We start from the raw sequence: 11992 nt of genomic DNA, 5'->3' as shown, positions 1-11992 counted from the left end.
AGATATCTATTCCTCTCTCTGAACTTGCCAAACATGATGTATACGGACAACAAATCAAAAGATCACTGCAAATGCCAGAGAACAGGGATGATGTTAATGTCTTAGATGATCAACTTGAATTACTTTTTGGTCCTGAAGTTGATGGTAAATCCACACATGGAGCTATTCTACCCTTCTATGTCAGTCTACACATACATGATAAAATCTTGCACAATGCTATGTTTGATTCAGGTGCTTCACACAACCTAATGCCGAAAGTTGTAATGGAGAAGCTAAACCTTGATGTCACTACACCCTACAAGGACTTATTTTCATTTGATTCTAGTAAGGTCAAGTGTTTAGGCTTAATCAAAGACCTTTGTGTGTCTTTAGTCCAATATGCCAACAAAACAATCCTCATGGACGTGGTGGTTGTTGACATTCCACCAAAGTATGGCATGCTCTTATCAAGATCTTGGGGAGCAAAACTCCAAGGATCTCTCCAACTAGACCTCTCTTATGCCACTATATCAGTCTTTGGGCAACCAAAGGGACTGTATAGGGAAACACTTATGAAATATGTGGTAAGTAGGGAGGAAAAGCCCTCAATCCATTCTGATATGGATTCATTTATCTTGTTTAATGATGATATGTCTCCTCCCACTGATGATAAGCCTTTGGCTTTAGAACAAGAAACATGCATAAGTGAGGAATCGGTTGCCCATACCCATGAAACTGTTATAACCATTGATGCAACCAGCACACAAGAAGAACTCCATGAAACACAAAATTCAAATCGGCCCACTCCTAAAATGGTTGAAACTCTCAATACTAGTCAAGAGCAAGAAATCCTATGGTATTTGGAGTTTGATGGTTCAGTTAACAAGCTAGGAGCAGGGGCAGGAGTATGGATCCATAATACACAAAAAAATCATGCAGAGGGTCATGCTTATAGACTAAATTTCAAATGTACCAACAACATGGAAAAGTATGAAGCCCTCCTTTTAGGCCTTAAGCTCATCAAATCTCTAGGAGTTGCAAAAATTTCCATTCTAGGTGACTCCGACCTGATTATTCAACAGATGAAAGGAAACTTTGTTACAAATGACAATAGGCTAAGAGCTTATAGGACTGCTGCCACATAAATACTTGATACCTTCACCGAATCCAAGCTTGCCAAAATTCCAAGAAGCCATAATCTCCATGCACATAGTCTAGCTACTTTTGCTAGCACTTGTAAGCTACCTTTTCATCCCAATCACCACTTTAGTGATGAGATAAAGCACACGCCTGCTGTCCCAAATAATGTCAAAGACTGGCAAGTTTTTGAAAATGATGCACAGATAAACAATTTCCTCACTTTACAGCAACAATTTTCAAGCTTAAACATTGATGAAGATGCCATGGATGACCCACAACAGCAAATGATCCTAAATGAGAAGACTATAACAGCTGAAACAGAAAAACAAATGCTCTGCCCAACCATTTTTTATGAGAAAAACATGCAAGAGCTGAAGCAAATGCATTTAGAAGAAATAGCTGAAACAAAGGCCAAAATCATTGATTTAAAAGACAATTTTCTGCCTTCTGGCCTCACTCCATTAGAAGACATATTTGATTCAAATGATGTCCCCAAGAAGCCAAAGATGTAGCCCTTAAATGCTGTTGTGGAAGACTATAATAGTGGGACGGCAGAGAAGCCCAAAATGATTAAACTGTCCAAGTCTTTGTCTGCTGATCAAAAGCCAAAATATGTTGACCTGTTTAAAGAGTTCCAAGATGTCTTTGCCTAGAGTTATGAGGACCTCAAGTCCTATGACACCTCAGTGATTCAACATACCATTCCCTTAAAGCCAAGTCAAAAGCCCTTCAAACAGAAACTAAGGAGAATCAATCTTGTGCTTCTCCCTTTGATTGAGAAAGAAGTGAAAAGAATGTTTGAGGCTGGTATCATAGCACCCATTAGATTTTCAGAATGGGTATCCAATCTTATTCGCACAAGGAAGAAAACATGTGAGATTAGACTATGTGTGGACTTAAGAAATCTGAACCAAGTCTCCCTTAAAGACCACTACCCTTTACCCAAGATGGACCATATTTTACAAAGAGTAGTGGGGTCTTCTAGGATTTCATTGCTTGATGGTTTTTCAGGTTTTAATCAAATACTTGTCCACCTGGATGACCAAGACAAAACAGCCTTTATAACACCGTGGGGAACCTTTAAATATGTGAAAATGCCTTTTGGGCTAAAGAATGCAGGTGCTACCTTTCAAAGGGCCATGGACATTGCATTTTCCAAGGAAATCCATGATTTCTTGGTGGTCTACCTTGATGACCTTACTCCTTTCTCAAAATCTGATCAAGAGCACCTTAAACACCTAAGGCAAGTGTTCGTAACCTGTAGGAAATATGCCATTTCCTTAAACCCCAGGAAGTCTCTCTTCGACCTAGAAGAAGGCAAATTGCTGGGCCATATTATTTCAAAAGATGGAATTAGAATCGATCCGGAAAGGATCCAAGCCATTCTTCAAATCCCTTATCCAAGAAACATCAAAGAATTGCAAGCATTCCTAGGAAAGATCAATTTCCTAAGGAGATTTATCCCAAACTTGGTCGAGCTGATAAGAATGCTAAATAACATGCTAAAGAAGGATTCCAAGGTAAAATGGACTTTAGAGGCCAAGCAAGCCTTTGAGGGCATAAAATCTACCTTAACCCAAGCTCCAGTCCTCACAAGCCCTCAATTTGATAAGGATTTCATCATTTTTTCATTTGCATCTGAACATTCCATAGCTGTTGTCCTTTTGCAAAAGGATGATCAAGGAAATGAAAAGCCAATTGCATTTTTCAGCTGAGCCCTTAGAGATGCTCCCTTCAAGTATCAAATCATGGAGAAGCAAGCATATGCCCTTGTAAAGGCCATCAAAGATTTCCGAATTTATATTTTATATTCACATGTGATTGCATATGTTCCAAATGCAATGGTAAAAGACATATTAACTCAAGGCGGCATAGAAGACAAAAGAGGCAAATGGATTGCCAATATCCTTGAGTATGATATTGAGATAAAACCCACTAAACTGATAAAGGGACAAGGTTTATCCAAACTGATGTCCGAAACCAATTTTTAAGCCTTAGACATTAATCAACTGGACAATGAACAGGAGCTGGCGACTCCACAGACTAGTGAAGATTTTTTGCAATCCCCATGGTATGCTGATATTTGTTTTATATTGTTAAACCTGTTTGCTCCCCCAGGGTTGTCCAAAACCAAAAAAAGATTTTTAAAGATGAAAGCATCAAAGTTTTGTGTCTTAGATAGTGCCCTGTTTTGGAAGAATCATGAAGGGATTTTGCTAAACTGTTTAACTTTAAATGAAACTGACAGTGTTATGAAAGAATTCCATGCAGGGGACTGTGGAGGGCACTTATATTGGAAGTCCACTGTTGATAAGATATTAAGGGCTGGTTTCTATTGGCCCTCTTTATTTTTTGATGTCAAAAAGTTTGCTGTTTCATGCCACAAATGCCAAATCTTTGAATGCAAAAGAAAGCTGCTGCCCTTGCCCCTTAAGCCCATTTCAACAGAGAAGCCTTTTCAACAATGGGGCCTTGACTTCATTGGAGAAATCCATCCATCCTCTTCTGGCCAGGATAAGTGGATTCTAACAGCCACAAATTACTTCACCAAGTGGATTGAGGCCATCCATTGCAGGCAAGCCAATCACTCCACCATCATCCAATTCCTTGAAACCAACATTCTGTCCAGATTTGGCTGTCCTGAGAAGATCGTTACAGACAATGCTACTTCCTTCAAATCCAAGAAAATGATCAGTTTTTGCCATAAATTTCACATTACCTTAGGCCACTCCACAGCCAATTACCCTCAAGGTAATGGCTTGGCCGAATCATCCAACAAAAGGCTGATTAACATAATTAAAAAAGTGTTGGAAGAAAACAAGAAGAACTGGCACAAAAAGCTTGTAAATTCCCTCTGGGCAGACAGATTGTCAACCAAGAGATCCATTGGGATGAGCCCATATGAGTTAGTCTATGGCATGGAGGCCAAGTTCCCTTCTTCTTTGGGAATCCCTGTTATCAAATTGCTACAAGAGATTCAGGCTGAGCCCAATGATATCCAAAGAAGAATAAACCAAACCATCCATTTGCAGCAAACAAGAGAGCAAGTGTATGACAGAGCTCAGATTTTACAAGAGAAGCTCAAGAAAATGTTTGACAAAAGAACCAAGGCTGAAGATTTCTTCATCGGAAACAAAGTGTTAAGATGGGATTCAAGAAGGGAGGACAAAGGAAAGCATGGCAAGTTTGATTTCCTATGGAGAGGCCCCTTTATTATTTCTGTTGTTCAAGGCAACAACACATATTTCCTAAAGAGTTTGGATGGCAGCACAACTAAAGAAGTCCCTGTTAATGGCAGAATGCTCAAGCACTATCATGACCCCTTTTGATGTATATAACTCAGCTCTATTTTTGTACATTAAATTTTGTATTTTCAGCATGTCTATTTTTAGCAGTCTAATAAGCGAACAACGCAGCAAATTTTGAAGGACGGATCAAAGCAAATGCACCATTTTGATCTCTATTTTTGAAATAATTCCAAAGAAGTGCTCAGAGCAGATTTGAACATAATTACAACCACCCAAAAGGCAGGAAGCAGAGCTGTAATTTTTCTGCAATACAGCTCAAAAATGATACTGCATAACAACTTATAAGAAATCAGTTAAAGGCATTAAGAAGATTCAATTTACAAAAACAATTGAAGATCAAGGCATTCTTACCTGCTATTCTTGGCTTTTCATCTTGAAAAACCATCCCCAAGTGGAGCCACTGTTAGCCTCCTATTGCAATAGGTTTCATATTTCATGATTGACTGTTTTAAATGCCAAATATGTCATCTTTTTCATGCTGCAAAGGTTCCATATTTCCAAGAAAACTCAGAAAAATTTAAAAAATGTAAAGAGGGTATGCCCTAAAAGAATAATCAAAGGGTAAAAAGAATGAATTGGCCAAAGAAAAAAATGAAAGAAATGAACCCCAAACAAAAGGCCAGGAAAGTGTGCAAGCTCAAATGCCACTACTTGTTCCATTTTTGATGTAAAGTTCCATTTTTGAAGAGTTTCATAGTTAAGGGAAGGCCAAACAGCTTAATCTTGGCTTCCCTAGGTTTAAATTGTTTGTTTTAGAAGATAGAGAATGAATATCTGTCCAAACTATTTAATCTTGGCAGATTTATAGATAGGTAGAGAAGCAAGGGTGCTCAACAGCTTAATCTGAGCCCCTAGAAGAAATAAGGATCGATTTAGATAGGAGGATAGCAAAAAGAAAAGTTGAAAAGCTGGGTTTGCCAGTTCAAGTGCACCCAAACCAAAAAGAAGACAAAATGCGAGGTAAGTAGGCTGGGTAGGTAGTTATGAGGTGGCAAAATAATGATTTGTGATCCATTTTCATGTTTTCAAGTGTTATATCTATTCAAATCACAATTGCAAGGCAAAAATCCATTTGGAGCAGCTCAAGCGAGGCATGTCTAACTTCCCCTTTTTCCTTTTCCCCAAATCATTCACTAACTTCCCCTAAAGAGGTCAATATCTGCTTGACATCTCTTAATTTCATCATTTTTCATAACATTTTCCTGAGTAAAGGTCTGCTTTACTTAGGAGTACTCATATCTCATTCTATAAGTCCTATTTCCCCTTTCAAGCCTAATATTTCTAAACTTAGTCGTTTCTTCACCAGTTTCATATTAACTTCTAACATTATTATGTAAATCCCTTCTTATTTCCCCTTCCCCTACTAAAAATATGTTATAAATCCATTTTATATACATATCCCCTCCCTTTGGTTGAAAAATAACCATAAGTATGCTTGGGAATTACTAAATTTACTTAAACTTAGTAAGAACCCTCATCTTGACTCTCAAACAATCTTCCAATGCATTTGGACTCATTCCTATGCATAAAATCCCTCCTCCGATATATAAGATCCCTCTTTTCAAACCTTGTGTTTACCTTTCCAAGGCAAGCAAACCCTTCCGATGCACTAAACCTTTCCTCCGATCATTAAAAACCCCTTTGTATTATAAAAAACCTCCTCCGATCGGAGAGGCCTTCCCCCGATCGCAATATCCCTTGGCCGATTTATAAAGCATGCTTCCGATCAAGTTCCACCCCCCCCGGACGCGATATCGCTGTCGGAGGTGGCAACGACATTGTTGGCCCCCTTTTATATACCTCTGATCCATTCCCCGCCGATGCGATTTTGGAATCGGCGTATCGCAACTCATATGTGCACATATATATGCCCCCGACCCCTTCCGCTGATGCGATATCGCTATTGCAACGGAAGCGATATCGCTATCGGGAGCCTCTGTACAACATATTCCCATATATTCCGCATATCCGCCATTTTATCATTAACCCGCTTTATCGTTATAAACCTACGTTTTTTATAAAACTTAGGTTTTAACATAAAAACCCCCTTTTTCCGCAATATTTCCCCGCTTACCGCTTTATCGCATCGCATCGCATATATGTATTAAGGCCCGCCCCACGGGTCTCTCCGATAGCGAAACAGTGACTAAATCTCAGCCGTTCATCGCCCCCGCCTAGATCAATGGCCCAGATCTCATCGCATCGCAAGCCCTCATCGCTATCGGATATAACATAAGGCTGCACCCATGGACCTTCACCGACGCGATATTGCGATTGTGCAGAAACTGTCCGATCTGCCCTCAGATCGACGGTCCAGATTTAATCGCAGCCCCCCATTTTGCTCGCCCATTGCATATGTTTAAAGGCCCTCCCCGATAACCGATCATCGATGTGATATCGGCGATCGGCCCATCGCTGATCCAATCTATATATATATATATATATATATATATATATATATATATATATATATATATATATATATATATAAATCCCTCCGCCCGCCAATAAGCGATATTGCGATTAGATCTCAACCATTGGATCTACCTCCGGGCGATCCAATGGCTAGGATTAAATCTTAGCTACAATAAATCGCTCCCATCCAGTTTTCGTCAATTTTTCTGTGTATAGTGATGTTTTGTTCTATATAAGGAAAATAGCCATTTTCACAGGATTTCTATCCAGCGCCCGCGTGCGACTCCATTCAAAGAAAATCATGCATTTCTAAGCCATTTTGGATCGCTCCAAGCCCAGTTTTGCTCCAGAAAGCCAGCCTCGGCCTCAGCACAGTCAGCAGCATGCAGATCTTCCTTTATTTTGCAGTCATTTCTTCCTTCTTGTTCAGTTTTCAATCGGCCAACGCCGATACTCATCCAAAGGCCACAGAAAGCATTTACAGCAGCTACTTTTTCCATAAAGTGGCAGAAAAGGGGCGATTTGACAGTTTGAAGTGTATCAGAGGAAAGATAAAGCCCAGATTCAATTAAAATAGTATCAGTGAAGTGGAAAAGATTATCAGATCAAAAATATCAGCAGAAAATCATAAATCCGATAGCCGATGAACATTAAAGAGCTCCCCATCAAAGTCAAAGAAAGCGGTAAAGCCACTTAAGGCTCTCAGATCATAGTTTAAAGCATTTTACGCCACCTGAGAGCAGTGGATCAAAGCCCAAAGCATAGTTATGACAAGATGAACAGCACAGAGCCTAGGGACACATATTTACTCATTTTTAAGGCGGCTGCCCCAGCGCAGCACTTAGATAGATATTTTATGCATTCATTTCAGGATAAGTTAGATTAAAGAACTCATTTCCCTCAGATCTGTTTAAGATCTGCTGTAATAGATATTTTTAGGATATTTTCTCTATATAAACCACCCTCAGCAATGTATTATGGGTTGGTTGGTTGATAATCCAGAGTTTAGACTTGTGCTGTATACTTTGAGAGCATCTATAATCAAAGACTGTTGGAATACTTGGATGAAGAAATGTTTGTTGTGTTTCTTAATGGCTGAAGAGTGACTATGGAATTCTTGTGCTTCTACATGGCTCAATAAGTGTTTCTTACCTCTGTTTATAGTTTATATATGTTTATGCCACCATTGTGTCACCATCTAAATAACAGGAAGGAAGAATAGCTTAGACTTTGGTTGACAACACTCTATGCTCAGTTCTTGTTATTTCTATATGTTTTCCTCATAAATAGTTATGAATATGCATACTTAAATGATCATGTTTACACTGTTTCTTTCACATATGACTATTATTTACGAATTCTTGACTGCTCCTAGATAAACATTCATTCACCTTCCTTCTCTGTTAGCTGATGAAATATTCTTAGTTGCCTTTCATCTATGTCCTTCATTCCATATTTTTTAGCAATTGGTATTGTTTTATGTGTGGATATCCTGCTCTGTATTCCTCTTGTGACCAAGAAAACATAACAGCAAGCCCTAATCCATGACTCCACGCCCAATGGTTTGAACTTCTCACACTATGCATCCCAACTCTGCTTGAAAGCATCATCCTTCCCACCAAAACTTAAACAAAACCCAAAGAACACCATAACTAGCCTACAATCACCCTTAAACAAAGCTATATTTTAAAGAGAGAGCCCTCTCTGATTGCAGGTAAGCTAGAACCTGCAATCCAAAGATTGGTTTGTGGTTACCTCGGCCGTATCCCTTAAGGAGCCAAGGGACAGCCTGAGTGATAACATGCCCTAGGTCCAAACACCACATATTTTATATGCTCGACCATCAATTTAATTTAGCTTGATGAAATATATCGAACCTATGATGAGCTTTGAGGTTTTGGTTAAATTAGTAACTTCTGGTTTGTTGTTGGTGAACAACCTAGGCTTCAAACCTTGTGAAGTGTTCCATTCCATGGTATCTTAACATGCAACAAGGAACATTGGGCAATTTATTAACATCTGGTCTAGATCATGAGTTTAACAATGAAGTTTCTTTTTATGACATGGTTCCACTAAGATAAGAACCAAATCTGGATCACATTGTGGAGCTTTTTCATTCCCATGGTGTCCTAGTTGTGGAGTAACCGTAAAGTGGAGGTTGTACATTGATTGGATTGGGGTTCAAACCCCTCCCATGAGCTTTGTTAGTTAGCACATATATGTATCATTTGTTTCATTTTTTATTAGGTTGAGGTTCGAGTCTCTCACCACCATATTTGTTATATAGTAATGTGTGTGTGTGTGTGTGTATTGTTGTTTCCCTTATTGTGGTAAGGTTTGAGCCCTCCGCATGCCACATTTTTGATATATATATATATATATATATATATATACATACATATACATACATATACATATACATACATATACATACATATACATATAAATATATATATATATATATATATATATATATATATCTATATATATATATATATATATATATATATATATATATATATATATATATATATAGTATCTTAGATATACAATGTTGTGCCTTTCACTTCTCCCATAACTTGTTATACAACCTAGTTGGTTAAGTGGTTTGGCTTACTTGTGAGAGGTTGTAGGTTCAAGTCTCACTAGACTATTATTTTTTATTCTATGGAATTTTGAAGAATCATTACACCATAAAAGTGCATTTTGTATAGTGGAAATCAAAAGTGCCATTTTGTATAATAGTCAATTTTTTATATGGATTTCTATGGTTTTTGGGGTCATTTTGAAGCCAAATTGAATTATGGAAAAGGGGAGATTGTTAGATTTATATTGTGATCAATACAAGAGTTATGAAAAATCACAAAAATGGATATTTTATGTCAAGAACCCACACTAGGTGTTTTGGAATGTTTCACGGGTTTATGAATAGGTTGTTATGTTGATAAGGTCATGGAAAATGGAAAAGTAGGAGCATTGGTTACATTTTGATGAACACGATATGATGACATTGGTTATGATTGTAGAATTTGTTATGACAACATTTTGATAGTAGTAGAAGAATCAATTTTTGGAAACCTATGTTGTTTGTGTGCATGTGGTCCTAGTCTGAAATAATGTGAAATGTTTTCCACTAGTTTGTGAATATGTGGGTGTCTTCATCAGTGGTTGGTGTCCCAATTATGTGTTTTCCTACATCATCAGAGGTTGGTTCCTTTTTCAGGTTGTTTCCTAAATCATCAGAGGTTTGTACCTCAATAAGGTTGCTTCTTACTTCATCAAAGGTTGGTGCCTCAAGCAGGTAGTTTCCTACATCATCAAGTATTGGTGTCTCAATTAGGTTGTTTCCTATAGCAAGTTGGTGCTTGTGTTTTTAGGGGATGGTGTCTCCTTTTATGTGGTGCTAGTTCATCATTTTGAAGCCAAATTGAATTATGGAAAAGGGGAGATGGCTAGATTTATGTTGTGATCAATACACGGATTACAAAGAGTCATGATGATGCATTTTTTTATGTTAGAAATCATCATTAGGTGTTTTGAAATGTTTCATGGGTTTATGAATAGGTTGTTATGTTGAGAAGGTGATGGAAAAGGGATAAGTAGGAGCACTGATTACATTTTGATGAACACGGTATGATGACCTTGGTTATGTGTTATGAAAATGTTTTCATAGTAGTAGCACAATAATTTTTTGGAAACCTATGTTGTTTGTGGTGCATGTGGTTATTGTTAGAAATATTGTTACATGTTGTCCACTAGTTTGTGAAGATGTGGGTGTCTTCATCAGAGGTTGGTGCCTCAATCAATTTATTTCCTACATAATTTGAGGTTGGTGCCTCAAATAGGTGTTTTCCTACATAATCAGAGGTTGGTTCCTTATTCAGGTTGTTTCCTACATCATCAGAGGTCGGTTCCTTATTCAGGTTGTTTCCTACATCATCAGAGGTTGGTGCGTCAATAAGGTTTTTCCTACATCATAAGAGGTTGGTGCCTCAATAAGGTTGTTTCCTACATCAACAAAGGTTGGTGCCCCAATCAGGTTGTTGCCTACATCATCAAGGGTTGGAGTTTCAATCAGGTTATTTCCTATAGGAAGTTGGTGCTTCCATTTTTAGGGGATGGGTGTGTCGTTTTCATTGGTGCTAGTAAACATTGTAAATTGAAGATTGAGGATTAGATATAAGAATATTTGTGGTTTTCTCCCATAAGGGTTTCCACATAAGAGATGGTGTTCTCATTTGTCGATGTGATGACTATTACTTGATGCATTGTTTATATTCATTGTTTTGATGCTTGTTTCTTTCTGATGAAATTATATATAATCATATATTGATTAAATAGTTTTGAGTTGTGATCAATACAGGGGTTATGAAAAATGAGAAAAATGGATTTTTTAGGTCAAGAACCCACATTAGGTGTTTTGGAATGTTTCACGGGTTTATGAATAGGTTGTTATATTGAAAAGGTCATGGAAAATGGAAAATTAGGAGCACTAGTTACATTTTGATGAACATGGTATGACGACATTGATTATGATTGTAGAATGTGTTATGACAACATTTTGATAGTAGTAGCAGAATCATTTTTTGGAAACCTATGTTGTTTCTGCGCATGTGACTCTAGTGTGAAATATTGTGAAATGTTTTCCACTGGTTTGTGAATATGTGGGTGTGTTCAATAGAGGTTGGTGCCTCAATTAAGTTGTTTCCTACATTATTTGAGGTTGGTGCCTCAATCAGGTGTTTTCCTACATCATGAGAGGTTGGTTCCTTACTCAGTGTTGAAAATAGCAACAAGAAATGCTAAATATATAAATGCTAAAAACAGCATTGCCATAGATAGCATTTCAGGATATATTCCAATTTTAATATGTCCTTGAATTAAAATTGAAAATTAAAATTCGAATTTAGTCTCACCAGTTGTTTGAGAAATAATTAATTAATTCATCTTGAGTTAATTAGTTGGATAAATTCAAACATGAAGTCTTTGTGAAGTCATGCAATAGTTATCCCTTTGATTGAGGAAGTTTTTTCTTAAGAGAAAAATCGTAAATCATTCATTATGAGAGAAAAATTACATGTAGTAGATGCATGAGGCATATGCCATACCTGTATAATCAGCCTAGTTCTTTGTACATGTTTTACGATAGC

The sequence above is a fragment of the Pinus tabuliformis genome, chromosome X, assembly GCF_031772625.1.
Source record: "Pinus tabuliformis cultivar Carrire ecotype Pingquan chromosome X, CPIR1, whole genome shotgun sequence".
Lineage (NCBI taxonomy): Eukaryota > Viridiplantae > Streptophyta > Pinopsida > Pinales > Pinaceae > Pinus > Pinus tabuliformis.
Note: the sequence above shows the minus strand (reverse complement) of the source record.